The sequence below is a fragment of the Pipistrellus kuhlii genome, unplaced genomic scaffold, assembly GCF_014108245.1.
Source record: "Pipistrellus kuhlii isolate mPipKuh1 unplaced genomic scaffold, mPipKuh1.p scaffold_m20_p_3, whole genome shotgun sequence".
Taxonomy (NCBI): Eukaryota; Metazoa; Chordata; class Mammalia; order Chiroptera; family Vespertilionidae; genus Pipistrellus; species Pipistrellus kuhlii.
The window spans coordinates 167,767,643-167,781,994 of NW_023425529.1; the positions used below are offsets into that span (position 1 = coordinate 167,767,643).

Genomic DNA, 14,352 nt, shown 5'->3' on the forward strand with positions numbered 1-14,352 from the left:
CACCTGGGTCCGGAGCGGACGCTCCCCGGGCGGCCGGCCGCTCCAGCTCCTCTCCCGACACAGATCACCCCAGCCACCCGGCGTGTCCCTTCTCCCCCACGACCCTGGCCGCCTGCAGCCCAGATTCGGGACCTTGAGCTCGGGGACTGGTCTCCGACCCCCGCCGAGAGGAGCGGGGGGGGGGGGGCACCCATGGAAACGAGGCGATGTGGGGCACAGGCGAGACCAAGGGCCACTGCCCTGGAATCGAAATCACCCCCCCACTCGACCGGGTCCTCCCAGCACCTCCATTCCCTGCCTCGGGCATCGCATCCTCCTCTGACCCCGCATCTGCATCCCCGGTCTCCATCGCAGCAGGGCCTCCCTCGCTCGGCCCACCGGTCCACCGCCGACCCCCAGTCGCCGTCACGTACTCACCCGGCAACCCCGCCGCCTTTCACGCTCTCCTTCCCTCGAGGGGAACACGACATATCCCAGCGCGGCGGCCTTTATCCGGAGCCCGGGTGGGGTGGGGCGGGGCGGAGCGGGGCGGAGCCTGTGGCCTCGCCAGGTTCGGGCTCCACGCGAGGCTCCACCGCGCTCCCTGCGGCGAGGAGCGGACCCGGCTGCGGGGAGCAAAGGTGAGGCGACTGTGACCCCGGCGCGTACACGACGACGCGTGGGACGAGGAGGGCGGCAGGGGTCCTGCCTGGAAGTGTCGCGAGAGGTGGAGGGAATCGCGCGAGATGTTGGCTCCTCCCTGCGTGCAGAGCGCCGGAGAGCCTGGCCGCTGGGCATGCGGATCGTGCGTGCGCTGTGCCCTCTGCTTTGAGCCCGCGGGCGGTAAGAGGCCGGTCATTAGGAAGCCGGGTTGCTGGAGAAGACCTCGGCCCTTGGCATTTCAGTTAAAGGAAGGAGGAAAGCCCGGCCCTCTCACTGAATACTTGGGAAAACGGGCCGCCTGACCACTGATACGCTAGTAACCCTTCCCCTGCTAAAGGGCCCCAGGGATGGCGCGTGCGGGCAGCCACGGGAGACGCAGGGTGCCACGCCCCCTGGTGAAAAATAGGGCAACAGGGCGCCAGCAGCGATGTCTATCCAGACCCACATCTGGGTGCTGGGGAAACGGATACAATTGGCACTTGCAAGGGAAAAGGGTTCTCTCTAGGGCTTTGCCTCCTCCCCCTTGCATTTATTTGTATTTAGGGGCTGCCAGTGGAAGGTATCTCTAATATAGAGGTAGAGGTGAGATTGACAGGATTTAAAAGTTGCAAGGGAAGTTGGAGACTAGGTATTTTTGTTCAAACAAGATGATTTAACTGAAGTGAAAGTCGTGAAGCTGAGCAGTTACTTTCCTGGAAGACCTCAATTCCTTTGGGGTAATAATTATTTTTTAAAATTAAAATACATTTTATTGATTTTTTACAGAGAGGAAAAGAGAGAGAGCTAGAAACGTCGGTGAGAGAGAAACATCAACCAGCTGCCTCTTGCACACCCCCTACCGGGGATGTGCCCACAACCAACGTACATGCCCCTGACCGGAATCGAACCTTTCAGTCTGCAGACCAACGCTCTACCACTGAGCCAAACCGGTTTCTGCTGGGGTAATAATTATTATAGGGCAAGGGTTTAGGTAATGTTTTCCAGTTTTGTTTTGTTTTTTAATATGAGAGGAAGGGAGACATCAGTTGGCTGCCTCCTGTATATTCCCTACTGGGGATTGAGCCTGCAACCCCAGCATGTGTCCAGACTGGGATAGAAACAGAGATTAATTGGTTCATGATCCACGCTCAACCACTGAGCCATACCTACAGGGCATCAGCTTTATTTTGTCAGAAACTAAGAAAAACCGAAAGAAGAAAAATTTTTATAACAATTATCCTATAGGTTAACATATCTATCAAGTTTATTTATACCTTCTCAAATTTATAACACCTAAATAACTTCTGTTCTCTACAAGGAACATGAAGCAAGGACTTTGCCCCATTCTCTAGATCTTGTCAGACGACTGGCTAATAAACAAACAAAAATAGTAATTAGCATTTACTGAGCTCTTACTCTGTTATAGGCACAGATGTAAAGCAAGCATTTTACAAATATAATCCCAATTAGTCCTTAGAGCAACCTGATGAAGTACATACTATAGTTTCCCTATTTGCAGAGGTAAAATGACTTACCAAGTCATACTAAAGCCGAAATTATAAACTCTTCACAGCCTGCACCTAAGTAACTTACCTAAAATCAGAGTAATTTAAGTGACAGAACTGGATCTTGACCAGTGATGTTTATGTAGGTTGTAACTATTTACTAATAGAGCTCCAAAATTTCCAAAATTCTTTTTTCTTGAAACGGTCAGACTTTACCACTAGTAAATTCTGTCAGTTGTTTCCCTTGCAGTGACAAGCTCACTTTGTTTTTGTGGGGATTCAGAAGAGCCATCACAAGATTAAGTGGTATGTGGATTATTTTGAGCTAAAGGCAAAGGAGACCCTGTGGGCTCAAGAGAAACTTCTTCCCCCACACCCTTCACTATCTGGAGGACTTTGATTGGGAAGCCTTGCCCATAATAAGAGATTGTCAGAGATAACCTTTTTGGACCTACTTATATGGTAGGACAAACTACTAAATTACTGAACAGGTGCTCACCCTGCAATGACCTGAAGCCCCAAGGTGCCTTTATCCCTCCCTACCTCGTGTTTTATATATCCATTTTCCCTTTCTGTTCATACCTCTCATGTATGTGGAGTTCCTATGCACATGAAAGTCAATTTTATTTTCTCTTGTCAACTTATAGTTGATTTGATTATTCAGCCAGCCAAAAGAACCAGAGGAAGGAACGGGGAATTTTTCCCCTTTCCCATATTTTCAAGAAAAGTTCTGCCAAATACCTAACCATTGCAATAGCAAGTCAAATAAAAATGTCCCATGAAAAGTAAGAGTAGCTGGTTCAGTTACCAATTCAAATAATCAGTCAAATGCTTTTTCCTCAAGAGACCAGCATGCTTCTGAAGGTGGAAATGTTTTATGCATATTATTTTGTCATATAGAATATGAAAAGGTGTGAACTTAGGGTTAATAAGATTAATTTTTGCTGCTTGATGAAGAGTATTCTTAAGTGAAACTGATACTGTTTTTTATTATGAATGCACAGCAGTGGACAATGACTGATAGTACAATTTGTTTCCACTGCCTTCATTCCTGCTAAGGCGCCAGCAATTTTACCCACCAGTGCTTTTATATCCACTGGGGGGATGGGGGGGCAAATCATGTCTTAGTTATTAAGGAAATAATTTGTGATCCCTGAAAAGGTTTCTACAACCTCACCCCCAGAGTCCATGGACCATCCTTTGAGAACTATAGCAATTAAATGTGCCCACCATGGGGCCTGGGATACAAGAGTAATGAATAATATAATACCTTCTCTGAAGGAATTTACTGGAGAGACAAACTGGAAAACAAATATATCTTGTTGAATGCTACAACAGGCAGGGATCAACTAACCCTTTGATTACAAAAGAATAAAGATCACCCTTACCTCCAGAAATTTTCTTTCCGTGGGTCTTTGGTGGGATTCAGGAGTCTGCATTTTATTTTATTTTGTGTTTTTTTTTTTTTTTTAATATATTTTATTGATTTCTTACAGAGGGGAAGAGAGAGGGACAGAGAGTTAGAAACATCGATGAGAGAGAATCATCAACCAGCTGCCTCCTGCACACCCCCTACTGGGGATGTGCCCGCAACCAAGGTACATGCCCGGATCGAACCCGGGACCTTTCAGTCCGCAGGCTGACGCTCTATCCTCTGAGCCAAACTGGTTTTGGCAGGAGTCTGCATTTTAAACAAGCACTACAGATGGTTTAGATGCAGGTAGTATGAGATCCACACTTTAAGAAACACTGCCTTGCCGAACCGGTTTGGCTCAGTGGATAGAGCGTCAGCCTGCGGACTGAAGGGTCCCAGGTTCGATTCCAGTCAAGGGCATGTACCTTGGTTGCGGGCACATCCCCAGTAGGGGGTGTGCAGGAGGCAGCTGGTTGATGATTCTCTCTCATCGATGTTTCTAACTCTCTATCCCTCTCTGTAAAAAAATCAATTATATATATATATATATATATATATATATATATATATATATATATATATATCTGTGTGTGTATATATGTATATATATGTATATATGTATATATATATATTAAAAAAAAAAACACTGCCTTAACCAGTATACATTTCAGGTTCTCAAGAAGGCCCAGTAGGTAGTATCAGATAATGTCTTATGGTATATCTCTCAAAAACCACTGCTTAGTTTCACTGGTTATTGTTTGCAGCTAAATAACAAATCTGCCAGCAAAACATTGGCCAGTGTGGTTCGGTTTTACTAATGGCTCTGTGCACTGAAGCATGGTGGGTTTGATTCCCGGTCAGGGCACGTGCAGGAGGCAACCAATCAATGTCTCTGAATTAACTATTAAAAAAAAAAAAAAAAAAAAAAAGTCCGCCAGCAAAGATTTAAAAGGTAAAATCTGAAATAAGCTCTACTTTTTCCCTTTCAATTCTCTAGTGCAGGGGCCAGATAAATATTTTAGGCTCCTGTGGTGATAAGGTTTCTGTCATAGCTAATCAGTTCCCCTGTTGTAGCCAAAAGCAGCCAGAGACAATATGTAAACCAATGAGTATGTTTTTTGAGAGATACCATAAGACATTATCCCATTAAAACGTTATTTACAAAAACAGGCAGTGGCTTAAATTTGGTCTCTGGTGGTAGTTTGCTGACCTCATGCTCCACAGCAAAAATGGCCAATAAGTTGCCTAAATAGCAAATGTAAAAATCTGAGGGTCAAATGGATTTCATATCCAAAGTTGGAATAATTTTAGGCATCAACTTGAATTCTCATTTCTTCTCAGAATTAAACATATTTCAATATTTTAAAAGGATGTGCTGAGTGCCTATCAAGGCAGTAGGTAGTACAAGGATACCTAGTTTATAGAGGCAGAAGTCCTCAACCCCTGGTAGACGCCTCGGTATCCAGAGTTGAGCAAACTCATCTCTGATGCTCTGACTACAAAACAAGACCAGGATTTTGGGCTGTGTGACAGAGATTCTCAAATTCTAATAAATATTTGAATATGTTAAGTAGATTATTTAAAATGTAGATTTTTCAGATCTAATACCCAGACGTTTTGTGTAATTAGAGAAGTCATGAATCTACATTTTGATCAAGAATATACAGGCCGAAACCGGTTTAGCTCAGTGGTAGAGCGTCGGTCTGCAGACTGGAGGGTCCCAGGTTCGATTCCAGTCTGGGGCATGTGCGTTGGTTGCGGGCACATCCCCAGTGGAGGGTGTGCAGGAGGCAGCTGGTTGATGTTTCTCTCTCATTGACGTTTCTAGCTCTCCATCTCTCTCCCTTCCTCTCTGTAAAAAATCAATAAAATATATTAAATAAAAAATAAAAAGAATATACAGGCTGGCTCTGGCTGATGTGGCTCAGTTGGTTGGGCATCTTTCTGTGCAAGGAAAGGTTGCTGGTTCAATTCCCAGTCAGGGCACATGCCTGGGCTGTGTGCTTGATCCCCAGTAGGGGCATCAGAGGGGGCAGATCAATGTTTCACTCTCATATCAATGTTTCTCTCTCCCCTCTCTAAAACTCAATTTAAAAAAAATTGTTTTTAAAGAATATACAGGTTGCTACTGTGAGGCAAGGTGCTTAAATCAGGAACTCAGAAGACCTGAGCTGTAATTTCAGCTGAATCGATTGCTTTGTTTATAAAATCAGAATGTTCGAACTAGAGGGAAACGTAGACATCCAGTGTGATATTCTATTCCAGCCCAAAGTGGTGGTTTTCATAAGTCCATAACTATTAATGAAAATGCATTTTACTACTTCATAGGCGTACTTGCATAGTTCCTGCCCTCAACTTGAATAATCTTAGATTTCTTTGAGGAAAGTGAATTATACTTTCCTTATGATTTCTCACTTAACTTCATTGAGGGCTGTTTTGAAAGCTGATAACTTCAGTTTAAATGGTACAGCAAGATGGCTGTCCTCTAGCCAGTGGAGGTTTCCATCAAGCCAAGTCCTCTTGGCAACAGTGGTCAGATTGAGCAAATGTAAATGTAGTACATGCAAATGTGAAATATAGCACTTAAAAAAAAAACAGGAGCAAATCTTCAGGAACTGGGGGTGAACAGGAACATCTTAGAGACCTGGCAATCCTTAAAAAGGAAAACTGGTAGATAAGATTTCACCAAAATTTAAAAATTTTTGTTCTGTAAAAGACTGTTATGAAGATGAAAAGATGTGCCGAAACCGGTTTGGCTCAGTGGATAGAGCATCGGTCTGCGGACTGAAGGGTCCTGGGTTCGATTATGGTCAAGGGCATGTACCTTGGTTGCGGGCACATCCCCGGCAGGGGGTGTGCAAGAGACGGTTGATCGATGCTTCTCTCTCATCGATGTTTCTGACTTTCTATCCCTCTCTCTTCCTCTCTGTAAAAAATCAATAAAATATATTAAAAAAAAAAAAAAAAAAGATGAAAAGATGCCTTGTCCAGTGTGGTTCAGATGGTTGAGCATTGTCCCATGCACCGAGAGGTCAAGCCAAGTCATAGATTCCATCCCTGGTGCAGGAGGCAACAAATTGATGTTTCTCTCTCTCCCTTTCCCTTCATTTCTTTAAAAAAACAAAAACACATTTTTTAAAAAATATGTAAAGACAAGCTATAAGCTGAGATAAAACATTTATAAACCACATATCCAACAAAGCACTCATCTAGAAAACAAAGAATTTTTAAAATTCAACATCGAAAATACAAATAATGGACCCCAAACTTGGTTTTATAATAATACCCTTCTTCAATAAGAAGAACCAGGCCGCTGAAACCAGTTTGGCTCAGTGGATAGAGCATCAGCCTGCAGACTGAAAGGTCCCAGATTTGATTCCAGTCAAGGGCATGTACCTTGGTTGCGGGCATAAGGGCATGTACCAGTGGAGGGTGTGCAAGAGGCAGCTGATGGATGATTCTCTCATCGATGTTTCTAACTCTCTATTCCTCTCTCTTCCTCTCTGTGAAAGGTCAATAAAATATATATTAAAAAAAAGCCTAGGCCGAGACCGGTTTGGCTCAATGGATAGAGCGTCAGCTTGGGGACTGAAGGGTCCCGGGTTTGATTCTGGTCAAGGGCATGTACCTTGGTTGCGGGCCTATCCCCAGTAGGGGGTGTGCAAGAGGCAGCTGATCGATGACTCTCTCTCATCGATGTTTCTAACTCTCTATCTCTCTCCATTCCTCTCTGTACAAAATCAATAAAATATATTAAAAAAAAAAAAAAAAAAAAAGCCGAAACCGGTTTGGCTCAGTGGATAGAGCATCGGCCTGCGGACTGAAGGGTCCCGGGTTCGATGCCAATCAAGGGCATGTACATTGGTTTCGGGCACATCCCCAGTAGGGGGTGTGCAGGAGGCAGCTGGTTGATGTATCTCTCTCATCGATGTTTCTAGCTCAAAATCCCTCTCCATTCCTCTCTGTGAAAAATCAATAGAGGAGAGGGGAGGAGAGGGGAGGGGAGGGGAGGAGGAGGAGGAGGAGGAGGAGGAGGGGGGGGGGGGGGGGGGGAGGAGGAGGGGAGGAGAGAGGAGGAGGGGAGGAGGGGGAGGGGGAGGAGGAGGGGAGGGGGAAGGGGAGGGGGAGAGGGGGAGGGGGGAGGGGGGGAGGGCGGGAGGAGGTAGGATGGGAGGAGGAGGGGGGGTGGGTGTGCGGGGGGGGAGTGTGGGTGGGCTCTGGTCTGCGGTGCTGCGGCGGCGGCGGCCTTCTTGGAGAAATAACTGATTCTACAACTAGAACAGGAAATGCACAGGAAGGATGAGTCTGGAGAATCTTGTAGGGCTAGAAAGTAAGGAAGGACTTAAAGAAAAAAGCCACACAACGAGGGGGCATGTCAAAAGGACACAATTGAAAGAGCTCCCAATGGCCTCTCAAAGCAAGCCAATTTGAGTAACAAAATAAGGCAGTATTAGATCATAATACAAAGTATGAAATAAATGAGTCCATATTGCTATAAATTATTGACTAAATGTGTGAGAGAGATTAGACAAATCTCCCTTGCAGGGAAATTCCAAATAATTTATGTAGATAAACATTCACAAGGAGGTGGCGGCTAACTCCCCCACTCCTTAAGTGTGGAACTGCATATGGTGACTTTCTTCAAAAAGAGAGTACAGTATTGAAAAAGGGGGGGAAAGAGTGACCTTATAGTGGAGAAACCTGACACTACCTCAGCCAGGTGATTAAGGTTAGCATCAACAGTATAAGTTATGTTGACAGTATATACATTTGTTATATGATGAGAAGGGCACTTACCTCTGTGGTTTTCCATAAACCTACAGCCCAAGTGTAATTATGAGAAAAACATCAGACAAATCTCAGTTGAGGGACATTCTACAAAATATCTGACTAGAATTCCTTAGGATGTCAAAGTCATCAAAATTAGAAAAGTCTAGCCGGGACCGGTTTGGCTCAATGGATAGAGCGTCGGCTTGGGGACTGAAAGGCCCCGGGTTCGATTCCGGTCAAGGGCATGTACCTTGGTTGCGGGCACATCCCCAGTAGGGGTTGTGCAAGAGGCAGCTGATCGATGACTCTCTCTCATCGATGTTTCTGGTTCTCTATCTCTCTCCCTTCCTCTCTGTATAAAAATCAATAAAATATATTTTTTTAAAAAATTAAAAATTAGAAAAGTCTAAGAAACTGTCACATCCAAGAGGCTTCTAAGGAGATGTGATGACTAAATGTAATGTAGTATCCTAAATGGAAACCTAGAAGAGTAAAAGGATGTTAGGTAAAAATTAAGGAAATCTGAATATAGTACTGACTTTAGATTTTAAAAATGTATTAATATGGTCCATTAATTGTAACAAATCTACAAAAGTAAAGTTGAAAGTCTATAGTATATCATAATTTTTCTGTAAATTTAAATATTCTAAAATAAGTTTATTAAAATAAGTCCAGTTAGAAAATGGGCAAAGACATGCACAGGCATTTTTTGGAACAGAATACACAGATAGCAAATAAACACATGAAAAGATGTTCAACATCATTAACTATTAAGGAAATGCAAATTAAACCACAATTAGATATCATTTTCAGAATGGCTTAAAAAAATAATGGCAAGGATACAGAGAAATTCATACATTGCTGGTGAAAATGTAAAATGCTAATAGCCACACTAGGAAAGTTTGGTAGTTTCTTTAAAAATTAAACATGCAACTATCATATGACCCAGAATTTACACTCCTGGGCATTTATCCCAAAGAAACAAAAACTATGTCCCACAAAAACCTGTACATGAATATACATAAAAGGAGCTTTATTTATAAGAACCTCAAACTGGAAACCACCCAGATGTCCTTCAACAGGTGAATGGTTAAACTGTGCTACATCTGTATCTCAGACTAACTCCTTGGCAATAAAAAAAAGTACTGATACAGGAAACAACTTGGCTAAATCTCAAGAGAATTATGCTGAGTGGGGGAAAAGCCAATCTCTAATGTTAACATAATGTACCATTCTACTACATAACATTCTTGAAATGATAAAATTTATAAATGGAGAAGAGGTTAGTGGTTACCAGGGGTGGAAAAAAGAAGCACGTGTGCCTGTAAAAAGTCAAGAGGAGCTGAAACCGGTTTGGCTCAATGGATAGAGCGTCGGCTTGGGGAGTGAAAGGTCCCGGGTTCGATTCCGGTCAAGGGCATGTACCTTGGTTGCGGGCATATCCCCAGGGGTGTGCAAGAGGCAGCTGATCGATGATGACTCTCTCTCATCGATGTTTCTAACTATCTCTCTCCTTTCCTCTCTGTACAAAATCAATAAAATATATTTTTTTAAAAAGTCAAGAGGAAAAAGTGTGATGATGGAATTGTTCTATATCTTGACTATCTGAATGTCAATATGATTGTGACATTGCAGCAAGGTTTGCAATATATTATCCTTGAACAACAACAACAACAAAAATTCTTAAGACTTAAGGGCATGTGTTTCCAGAATGAAATATGCCCAGAAAAGAGAGAAAAACAGACCCACACCAAAGCTATACCTTGGGAAATTTCAGAAGAGGGGGGACAAAAATATACAAAAAGCTTCTTGAGAGGAAAATTGGATTTTATACAAAGGATCATGAGAACACATTTTCAAATATGCAAGATATAGCCATGCACCTTTTCCCAGGAAGCTACTAAAGAAGCAGCTCTATGAAAATGAGGAAATAAACTAAGAGAAAGGCTACATAAAAAAAGGAAACAGTTTGAGCAGAAGACCCAGAATGAAAGTATACACCAGGAACATATTAGTTCTCCAATCAGAAGGCTCTAGTTATGTCATGCTTCCTAAGAGAAGACTTAGATAAGTGGTGGATGGTTTGGGGTCAAATTAATCATAAGTATATAAGCAAACAAAATAAAAAAGATAAATTATTAATTCCAGGGAAAACAAGTTGTTCAGGAAAGTTAAAGTAATCACAGTTTACTACATGACTAAGCTCTGGTTATCATTTCCATAGTCAACAAAATTACCATATACCTAGATTGAAAGTTGAGGGGATGAGGACTGATACGTGTGTATGTTATGGGCAGAGAAGTCAACCTAAACTTTCCTCTATAAGAGAAAATCAGTAGATATGACCTAAAATTCATAAGTCAAGAAAAAGTTATTGAAAAATATGAAAATAATTTTTTAAAAACTCAATTGAAAGTGGTTGCTTTTGCAGAATAAAAAATGGGAGTGGAAGCAGAAGAATTGATTCTTTTTTTTTAAAAAATATATTTTATTGATTTTGTACAGAGAGGAAGGGAGAGAGATAGTTAGAAACATCGATGAGAGAGAGTCATCAATCAGCTGCCTCTTGCACACCCCCCACTGGGGATATGCCCGCAACCAAGGTACATGCCCTTGACCGGAATCGAACCCGGGACCTTTCAGTCCCCAAGCCGATGCTCTATCCATTGAGCCAAACTGGTTTCGGCTGATTCTTTAAAATCATAACTTCCATAGAATTATTTGATTTTTTTTAACTCAGCTTTTAGAAAGATGAAAAAGAAAAAAATCCACTCATCAACTATCCATACCCAGAAAATTTTTTTAAAATGCCAATTTAATCTATATTCTTAAACTTTTTTAAAAAAAATCTGCACAGTCCTGGCGAGTGCGGCTCAGTTAGTTGAGCACTGTCCAGAACACCAGAAGATGGTGAGTTTGCTTCCCAGTCACAGCAAATACCCAGGTTTTGGGTTCAATCCCCAGGTCGAGGTAGGGGCATTGCAGGAGGCAACCAATCAATATTTCTCTCTCTTCTTCCCTCCCTCCCTTTTAAAAAATCAATAATTTAAAAATCCAATGCTTTTAAAAAATTATTTTTTAAAAATCTGCATGTCTTTAATAGTATTACATCAACCAACTAAAGAAGTATTTTTAAAACTCTATTTTAAAAATCATTTCAAAGAATTCACACCAAAAATGTAGAGACAAGCATAATGCATTCCCCAGATATTTCATTAGTGCTTGTTTTTCTAATATTCATATTAGTGTTTATACTTGGAACAACAGTTGCTTATTATAAAAATAAAAAAAAGACAGTTGTATTTAACATGCCAAGGCTCGATAACTTTATTCAAGATTTTGACAAAAATTATCCTCAAAGTAATATAAATTTACACACTTTATAAAAGTCCAGATGTGAAATTTCAAGAAAATTTTGAATTCAGTCTAGAGTCAATACTAAGTCAAAAACTGAACCAAATTCACAACTCATCAATACTACTTTCCTTCATAAGTTCATTATATTTTCTGAAACAGGTTACCAATTTAGTTTTCCTTTCTCTGATATTGGTATTTGGAATCAATTTAATAAGGTTTACATCTTTAAGTTCTAAGTTTGTACTTATCCTGAATATTTTGCTATAATTAAAAAATACAAATCCAGAAGTACTATCCCTTCCTTACAGAAGAATTCCAACCAATAAATGTAGAATGAGAGAAAGAGAAAATCACCATTAGACCACAGTAGTAATTGACAACACAAGCAAGATTCACAATGGATACCAAAATGAGTGGGCAAAGGTTTAAGCAGAAACAGGGCATTTGCATAGTCTCAAAGTATCTTCAGCAAATATTTAGTAACTACAAAAGAAAGTAATTTTCAGTAGAGAATCTTAACAGACACCACTTTGGGTAGAGATTAAGATTACAACACCAGAAATACATTACAACATCAGGTGTCATAATATGTTGTCACAGGTTGGAGGATCCTACAGACACACTGACAACTAAATGCAAAGTGGAATCCTAGATTGGATCCTGGAACAGTTAAGTAAAAAGTACATTAGTGAAAACTCCAAGAAAATCTCTACTTTTTAAACTCTTTAATAGTATTGTGTCAAGGCAAATTTCTTACTTTGGCAAATGGTCTATGGTTATGTAAGATGTTAACAGAAGGGGACTGATGTCACCCCAATAAATTTAAAATTTTTAAAAAGGTGTTATCAGAGAGCAAGTTGAGTGAAGAGTATACAGAAAATACTATTTTTACAACTCTTCAGGAGATCTAAAATTACCTGAAAATTAAAAAAAATAACTTAAAAAACATACATACATATTTATAGATGTGCATAATATATATATATGTATATATGCATAAATCAGAACAATGGAAATTGGTATCTTGGGCACTCAGTTAAATCGTAGTGTTCTCTGCTGAATTATTCATTGTCTCACTTGTTTATGTTAACTTAGCTTTAAGGGTCCCCCCTCTTCTAAATTTTGTTTCAAGTACAATTTTCTAATTTTCATTAAAAAGCCTTTTTAAAAATTCCTATATTAGGCCAAAAATAAAAATCCTAGAATAAAATTATCACCACATTACCTCATAAAATCACTCAACCCAACTGTAAGACCCAGCCATTATTTTTATTCCATTTTTTCTTATAATCAATTACATTTCTACTAGAGGCCCAGTACACCAAATTTGTGCACTGGGGAGGGGAGGTCCCTCAGCCTGGTCGGAGCCCTTGGGGGATGTCCAACTGCTGCAGAGGCAGGAGAAGCTCCTGCCACCTCCACTGCACTCACAGCAATGAGCCCAGCTTCTGGCTGAGCAGTGCTCCCCCTGTGGGAATGCATTGACCATCAGGCAGCAGCTCCTGCATTGCGAATCTTCCCCCTGATGGTCAGTGCATGTCTTCCGACCAGTCAATTTGCACATTAGGCTTTTATTATATAGGATTGGTTTTGTTGTGTTGTGTTTTTTTTTGTGTGTTTTTTTTAATAACAAGGATAGCAGACAGACTTATTATCATTAATAGGCCTGGCAATCTAGAAAAAAAACAAACAAAACATTATCACTTGGATATCTTATTAAGAAACATCTGTTTTTCCAATAACAGATACTGTTTACTAAAAGTCACTTCAGGTGTGAAAAGTAAATTATTTACCTAAGTCTTCTATAAGATAGCATAGAACTACCCAAGAAAGCCCAGATAAGATCCTTTTCAATATTCCTTCTTAAATTTGGCTCTAAAATTATTGTTTTTAGTGGTAATAAGCATCATTTTATAAAACAGACAATACTTTCTATGCAATTTATTCTAGAGAAATAAACATCAAATTTACTTTTAAAAGAAAAAAAAATATTTCTCACTCTTACTATGGCTGATTCATTCCCTGAGCATGAATGAATTCTCTTTACCCTCATTGTTTTTTAATATAAAATGAACTGAAATCTGCTTATAGGGATCTTGATGGTGAAACTAATTTTTTAGGTGAAGAACAGCATTTCCAAATAGTTTATTACTTTTACAGTTATTTCTACCTACTGTGGCATTTAATTTTTCATGTACCTATCACAATGCTGCATATGGAAGCAGCACTAGTAAAAAGATAATTAAGGGGAGGAAACGGAAATTTTAAAGTGAATCTTGCCGAGGCCAGTTTGGCTCAGTGGATAGAGCGTCGGCCTGCAGACTGAGAGGTCCGGGGTTCGATTCCAGTCAAGAGCATGTACCTTGGTTGTGGGCATATCTCCAGTAGGGGGTGTGCAGGAGGCAGCTGATCGATGATTCTCTCTCATCGATGTTTCTGGCTCTCTATCCCTCTCCCTTCCTCTCTATAAGAAATCAATAAAATATATATATTAAAAAAAAGATTTAAAAAAATTATAAGGTGTATCTTTATCCAAATACAATGAAAGAGCAACAAAGAAAAATTGGCCACAAATATTTTCATTTATATGCCCATGCCATTTCCAAATCGCCTTCTGCTATTAACATGAGAAGTAGAAGCGGTAAAACTCTAACCTAATGATCTATACAAAAAAGGAGACTATCT

At 40.7% G+C, this 14,352-nt stretch overlaps 1 long non-coding RNA gene across 1 annotated transcript; it reads left to right on the plus strand.

Annotated features, from left to right (window-relative positions):
* The first annotated feature begins 13,542 nt into the window (after positions 1-13,542).
* On the plus strand, positions 13,543-14,220 carry LOC118730488. The gene is made up of 2 exons (XR_004991486.2): positions 13,543-13,936; positions 14,188-14,220. It is a non-coding gene; the product is annotated as an uncharacterized LOC118730488 (long non-coding RNA).
* The last annotated feature ends 132 nt before the right edge of the window (positions 14,221-14,352 follow it).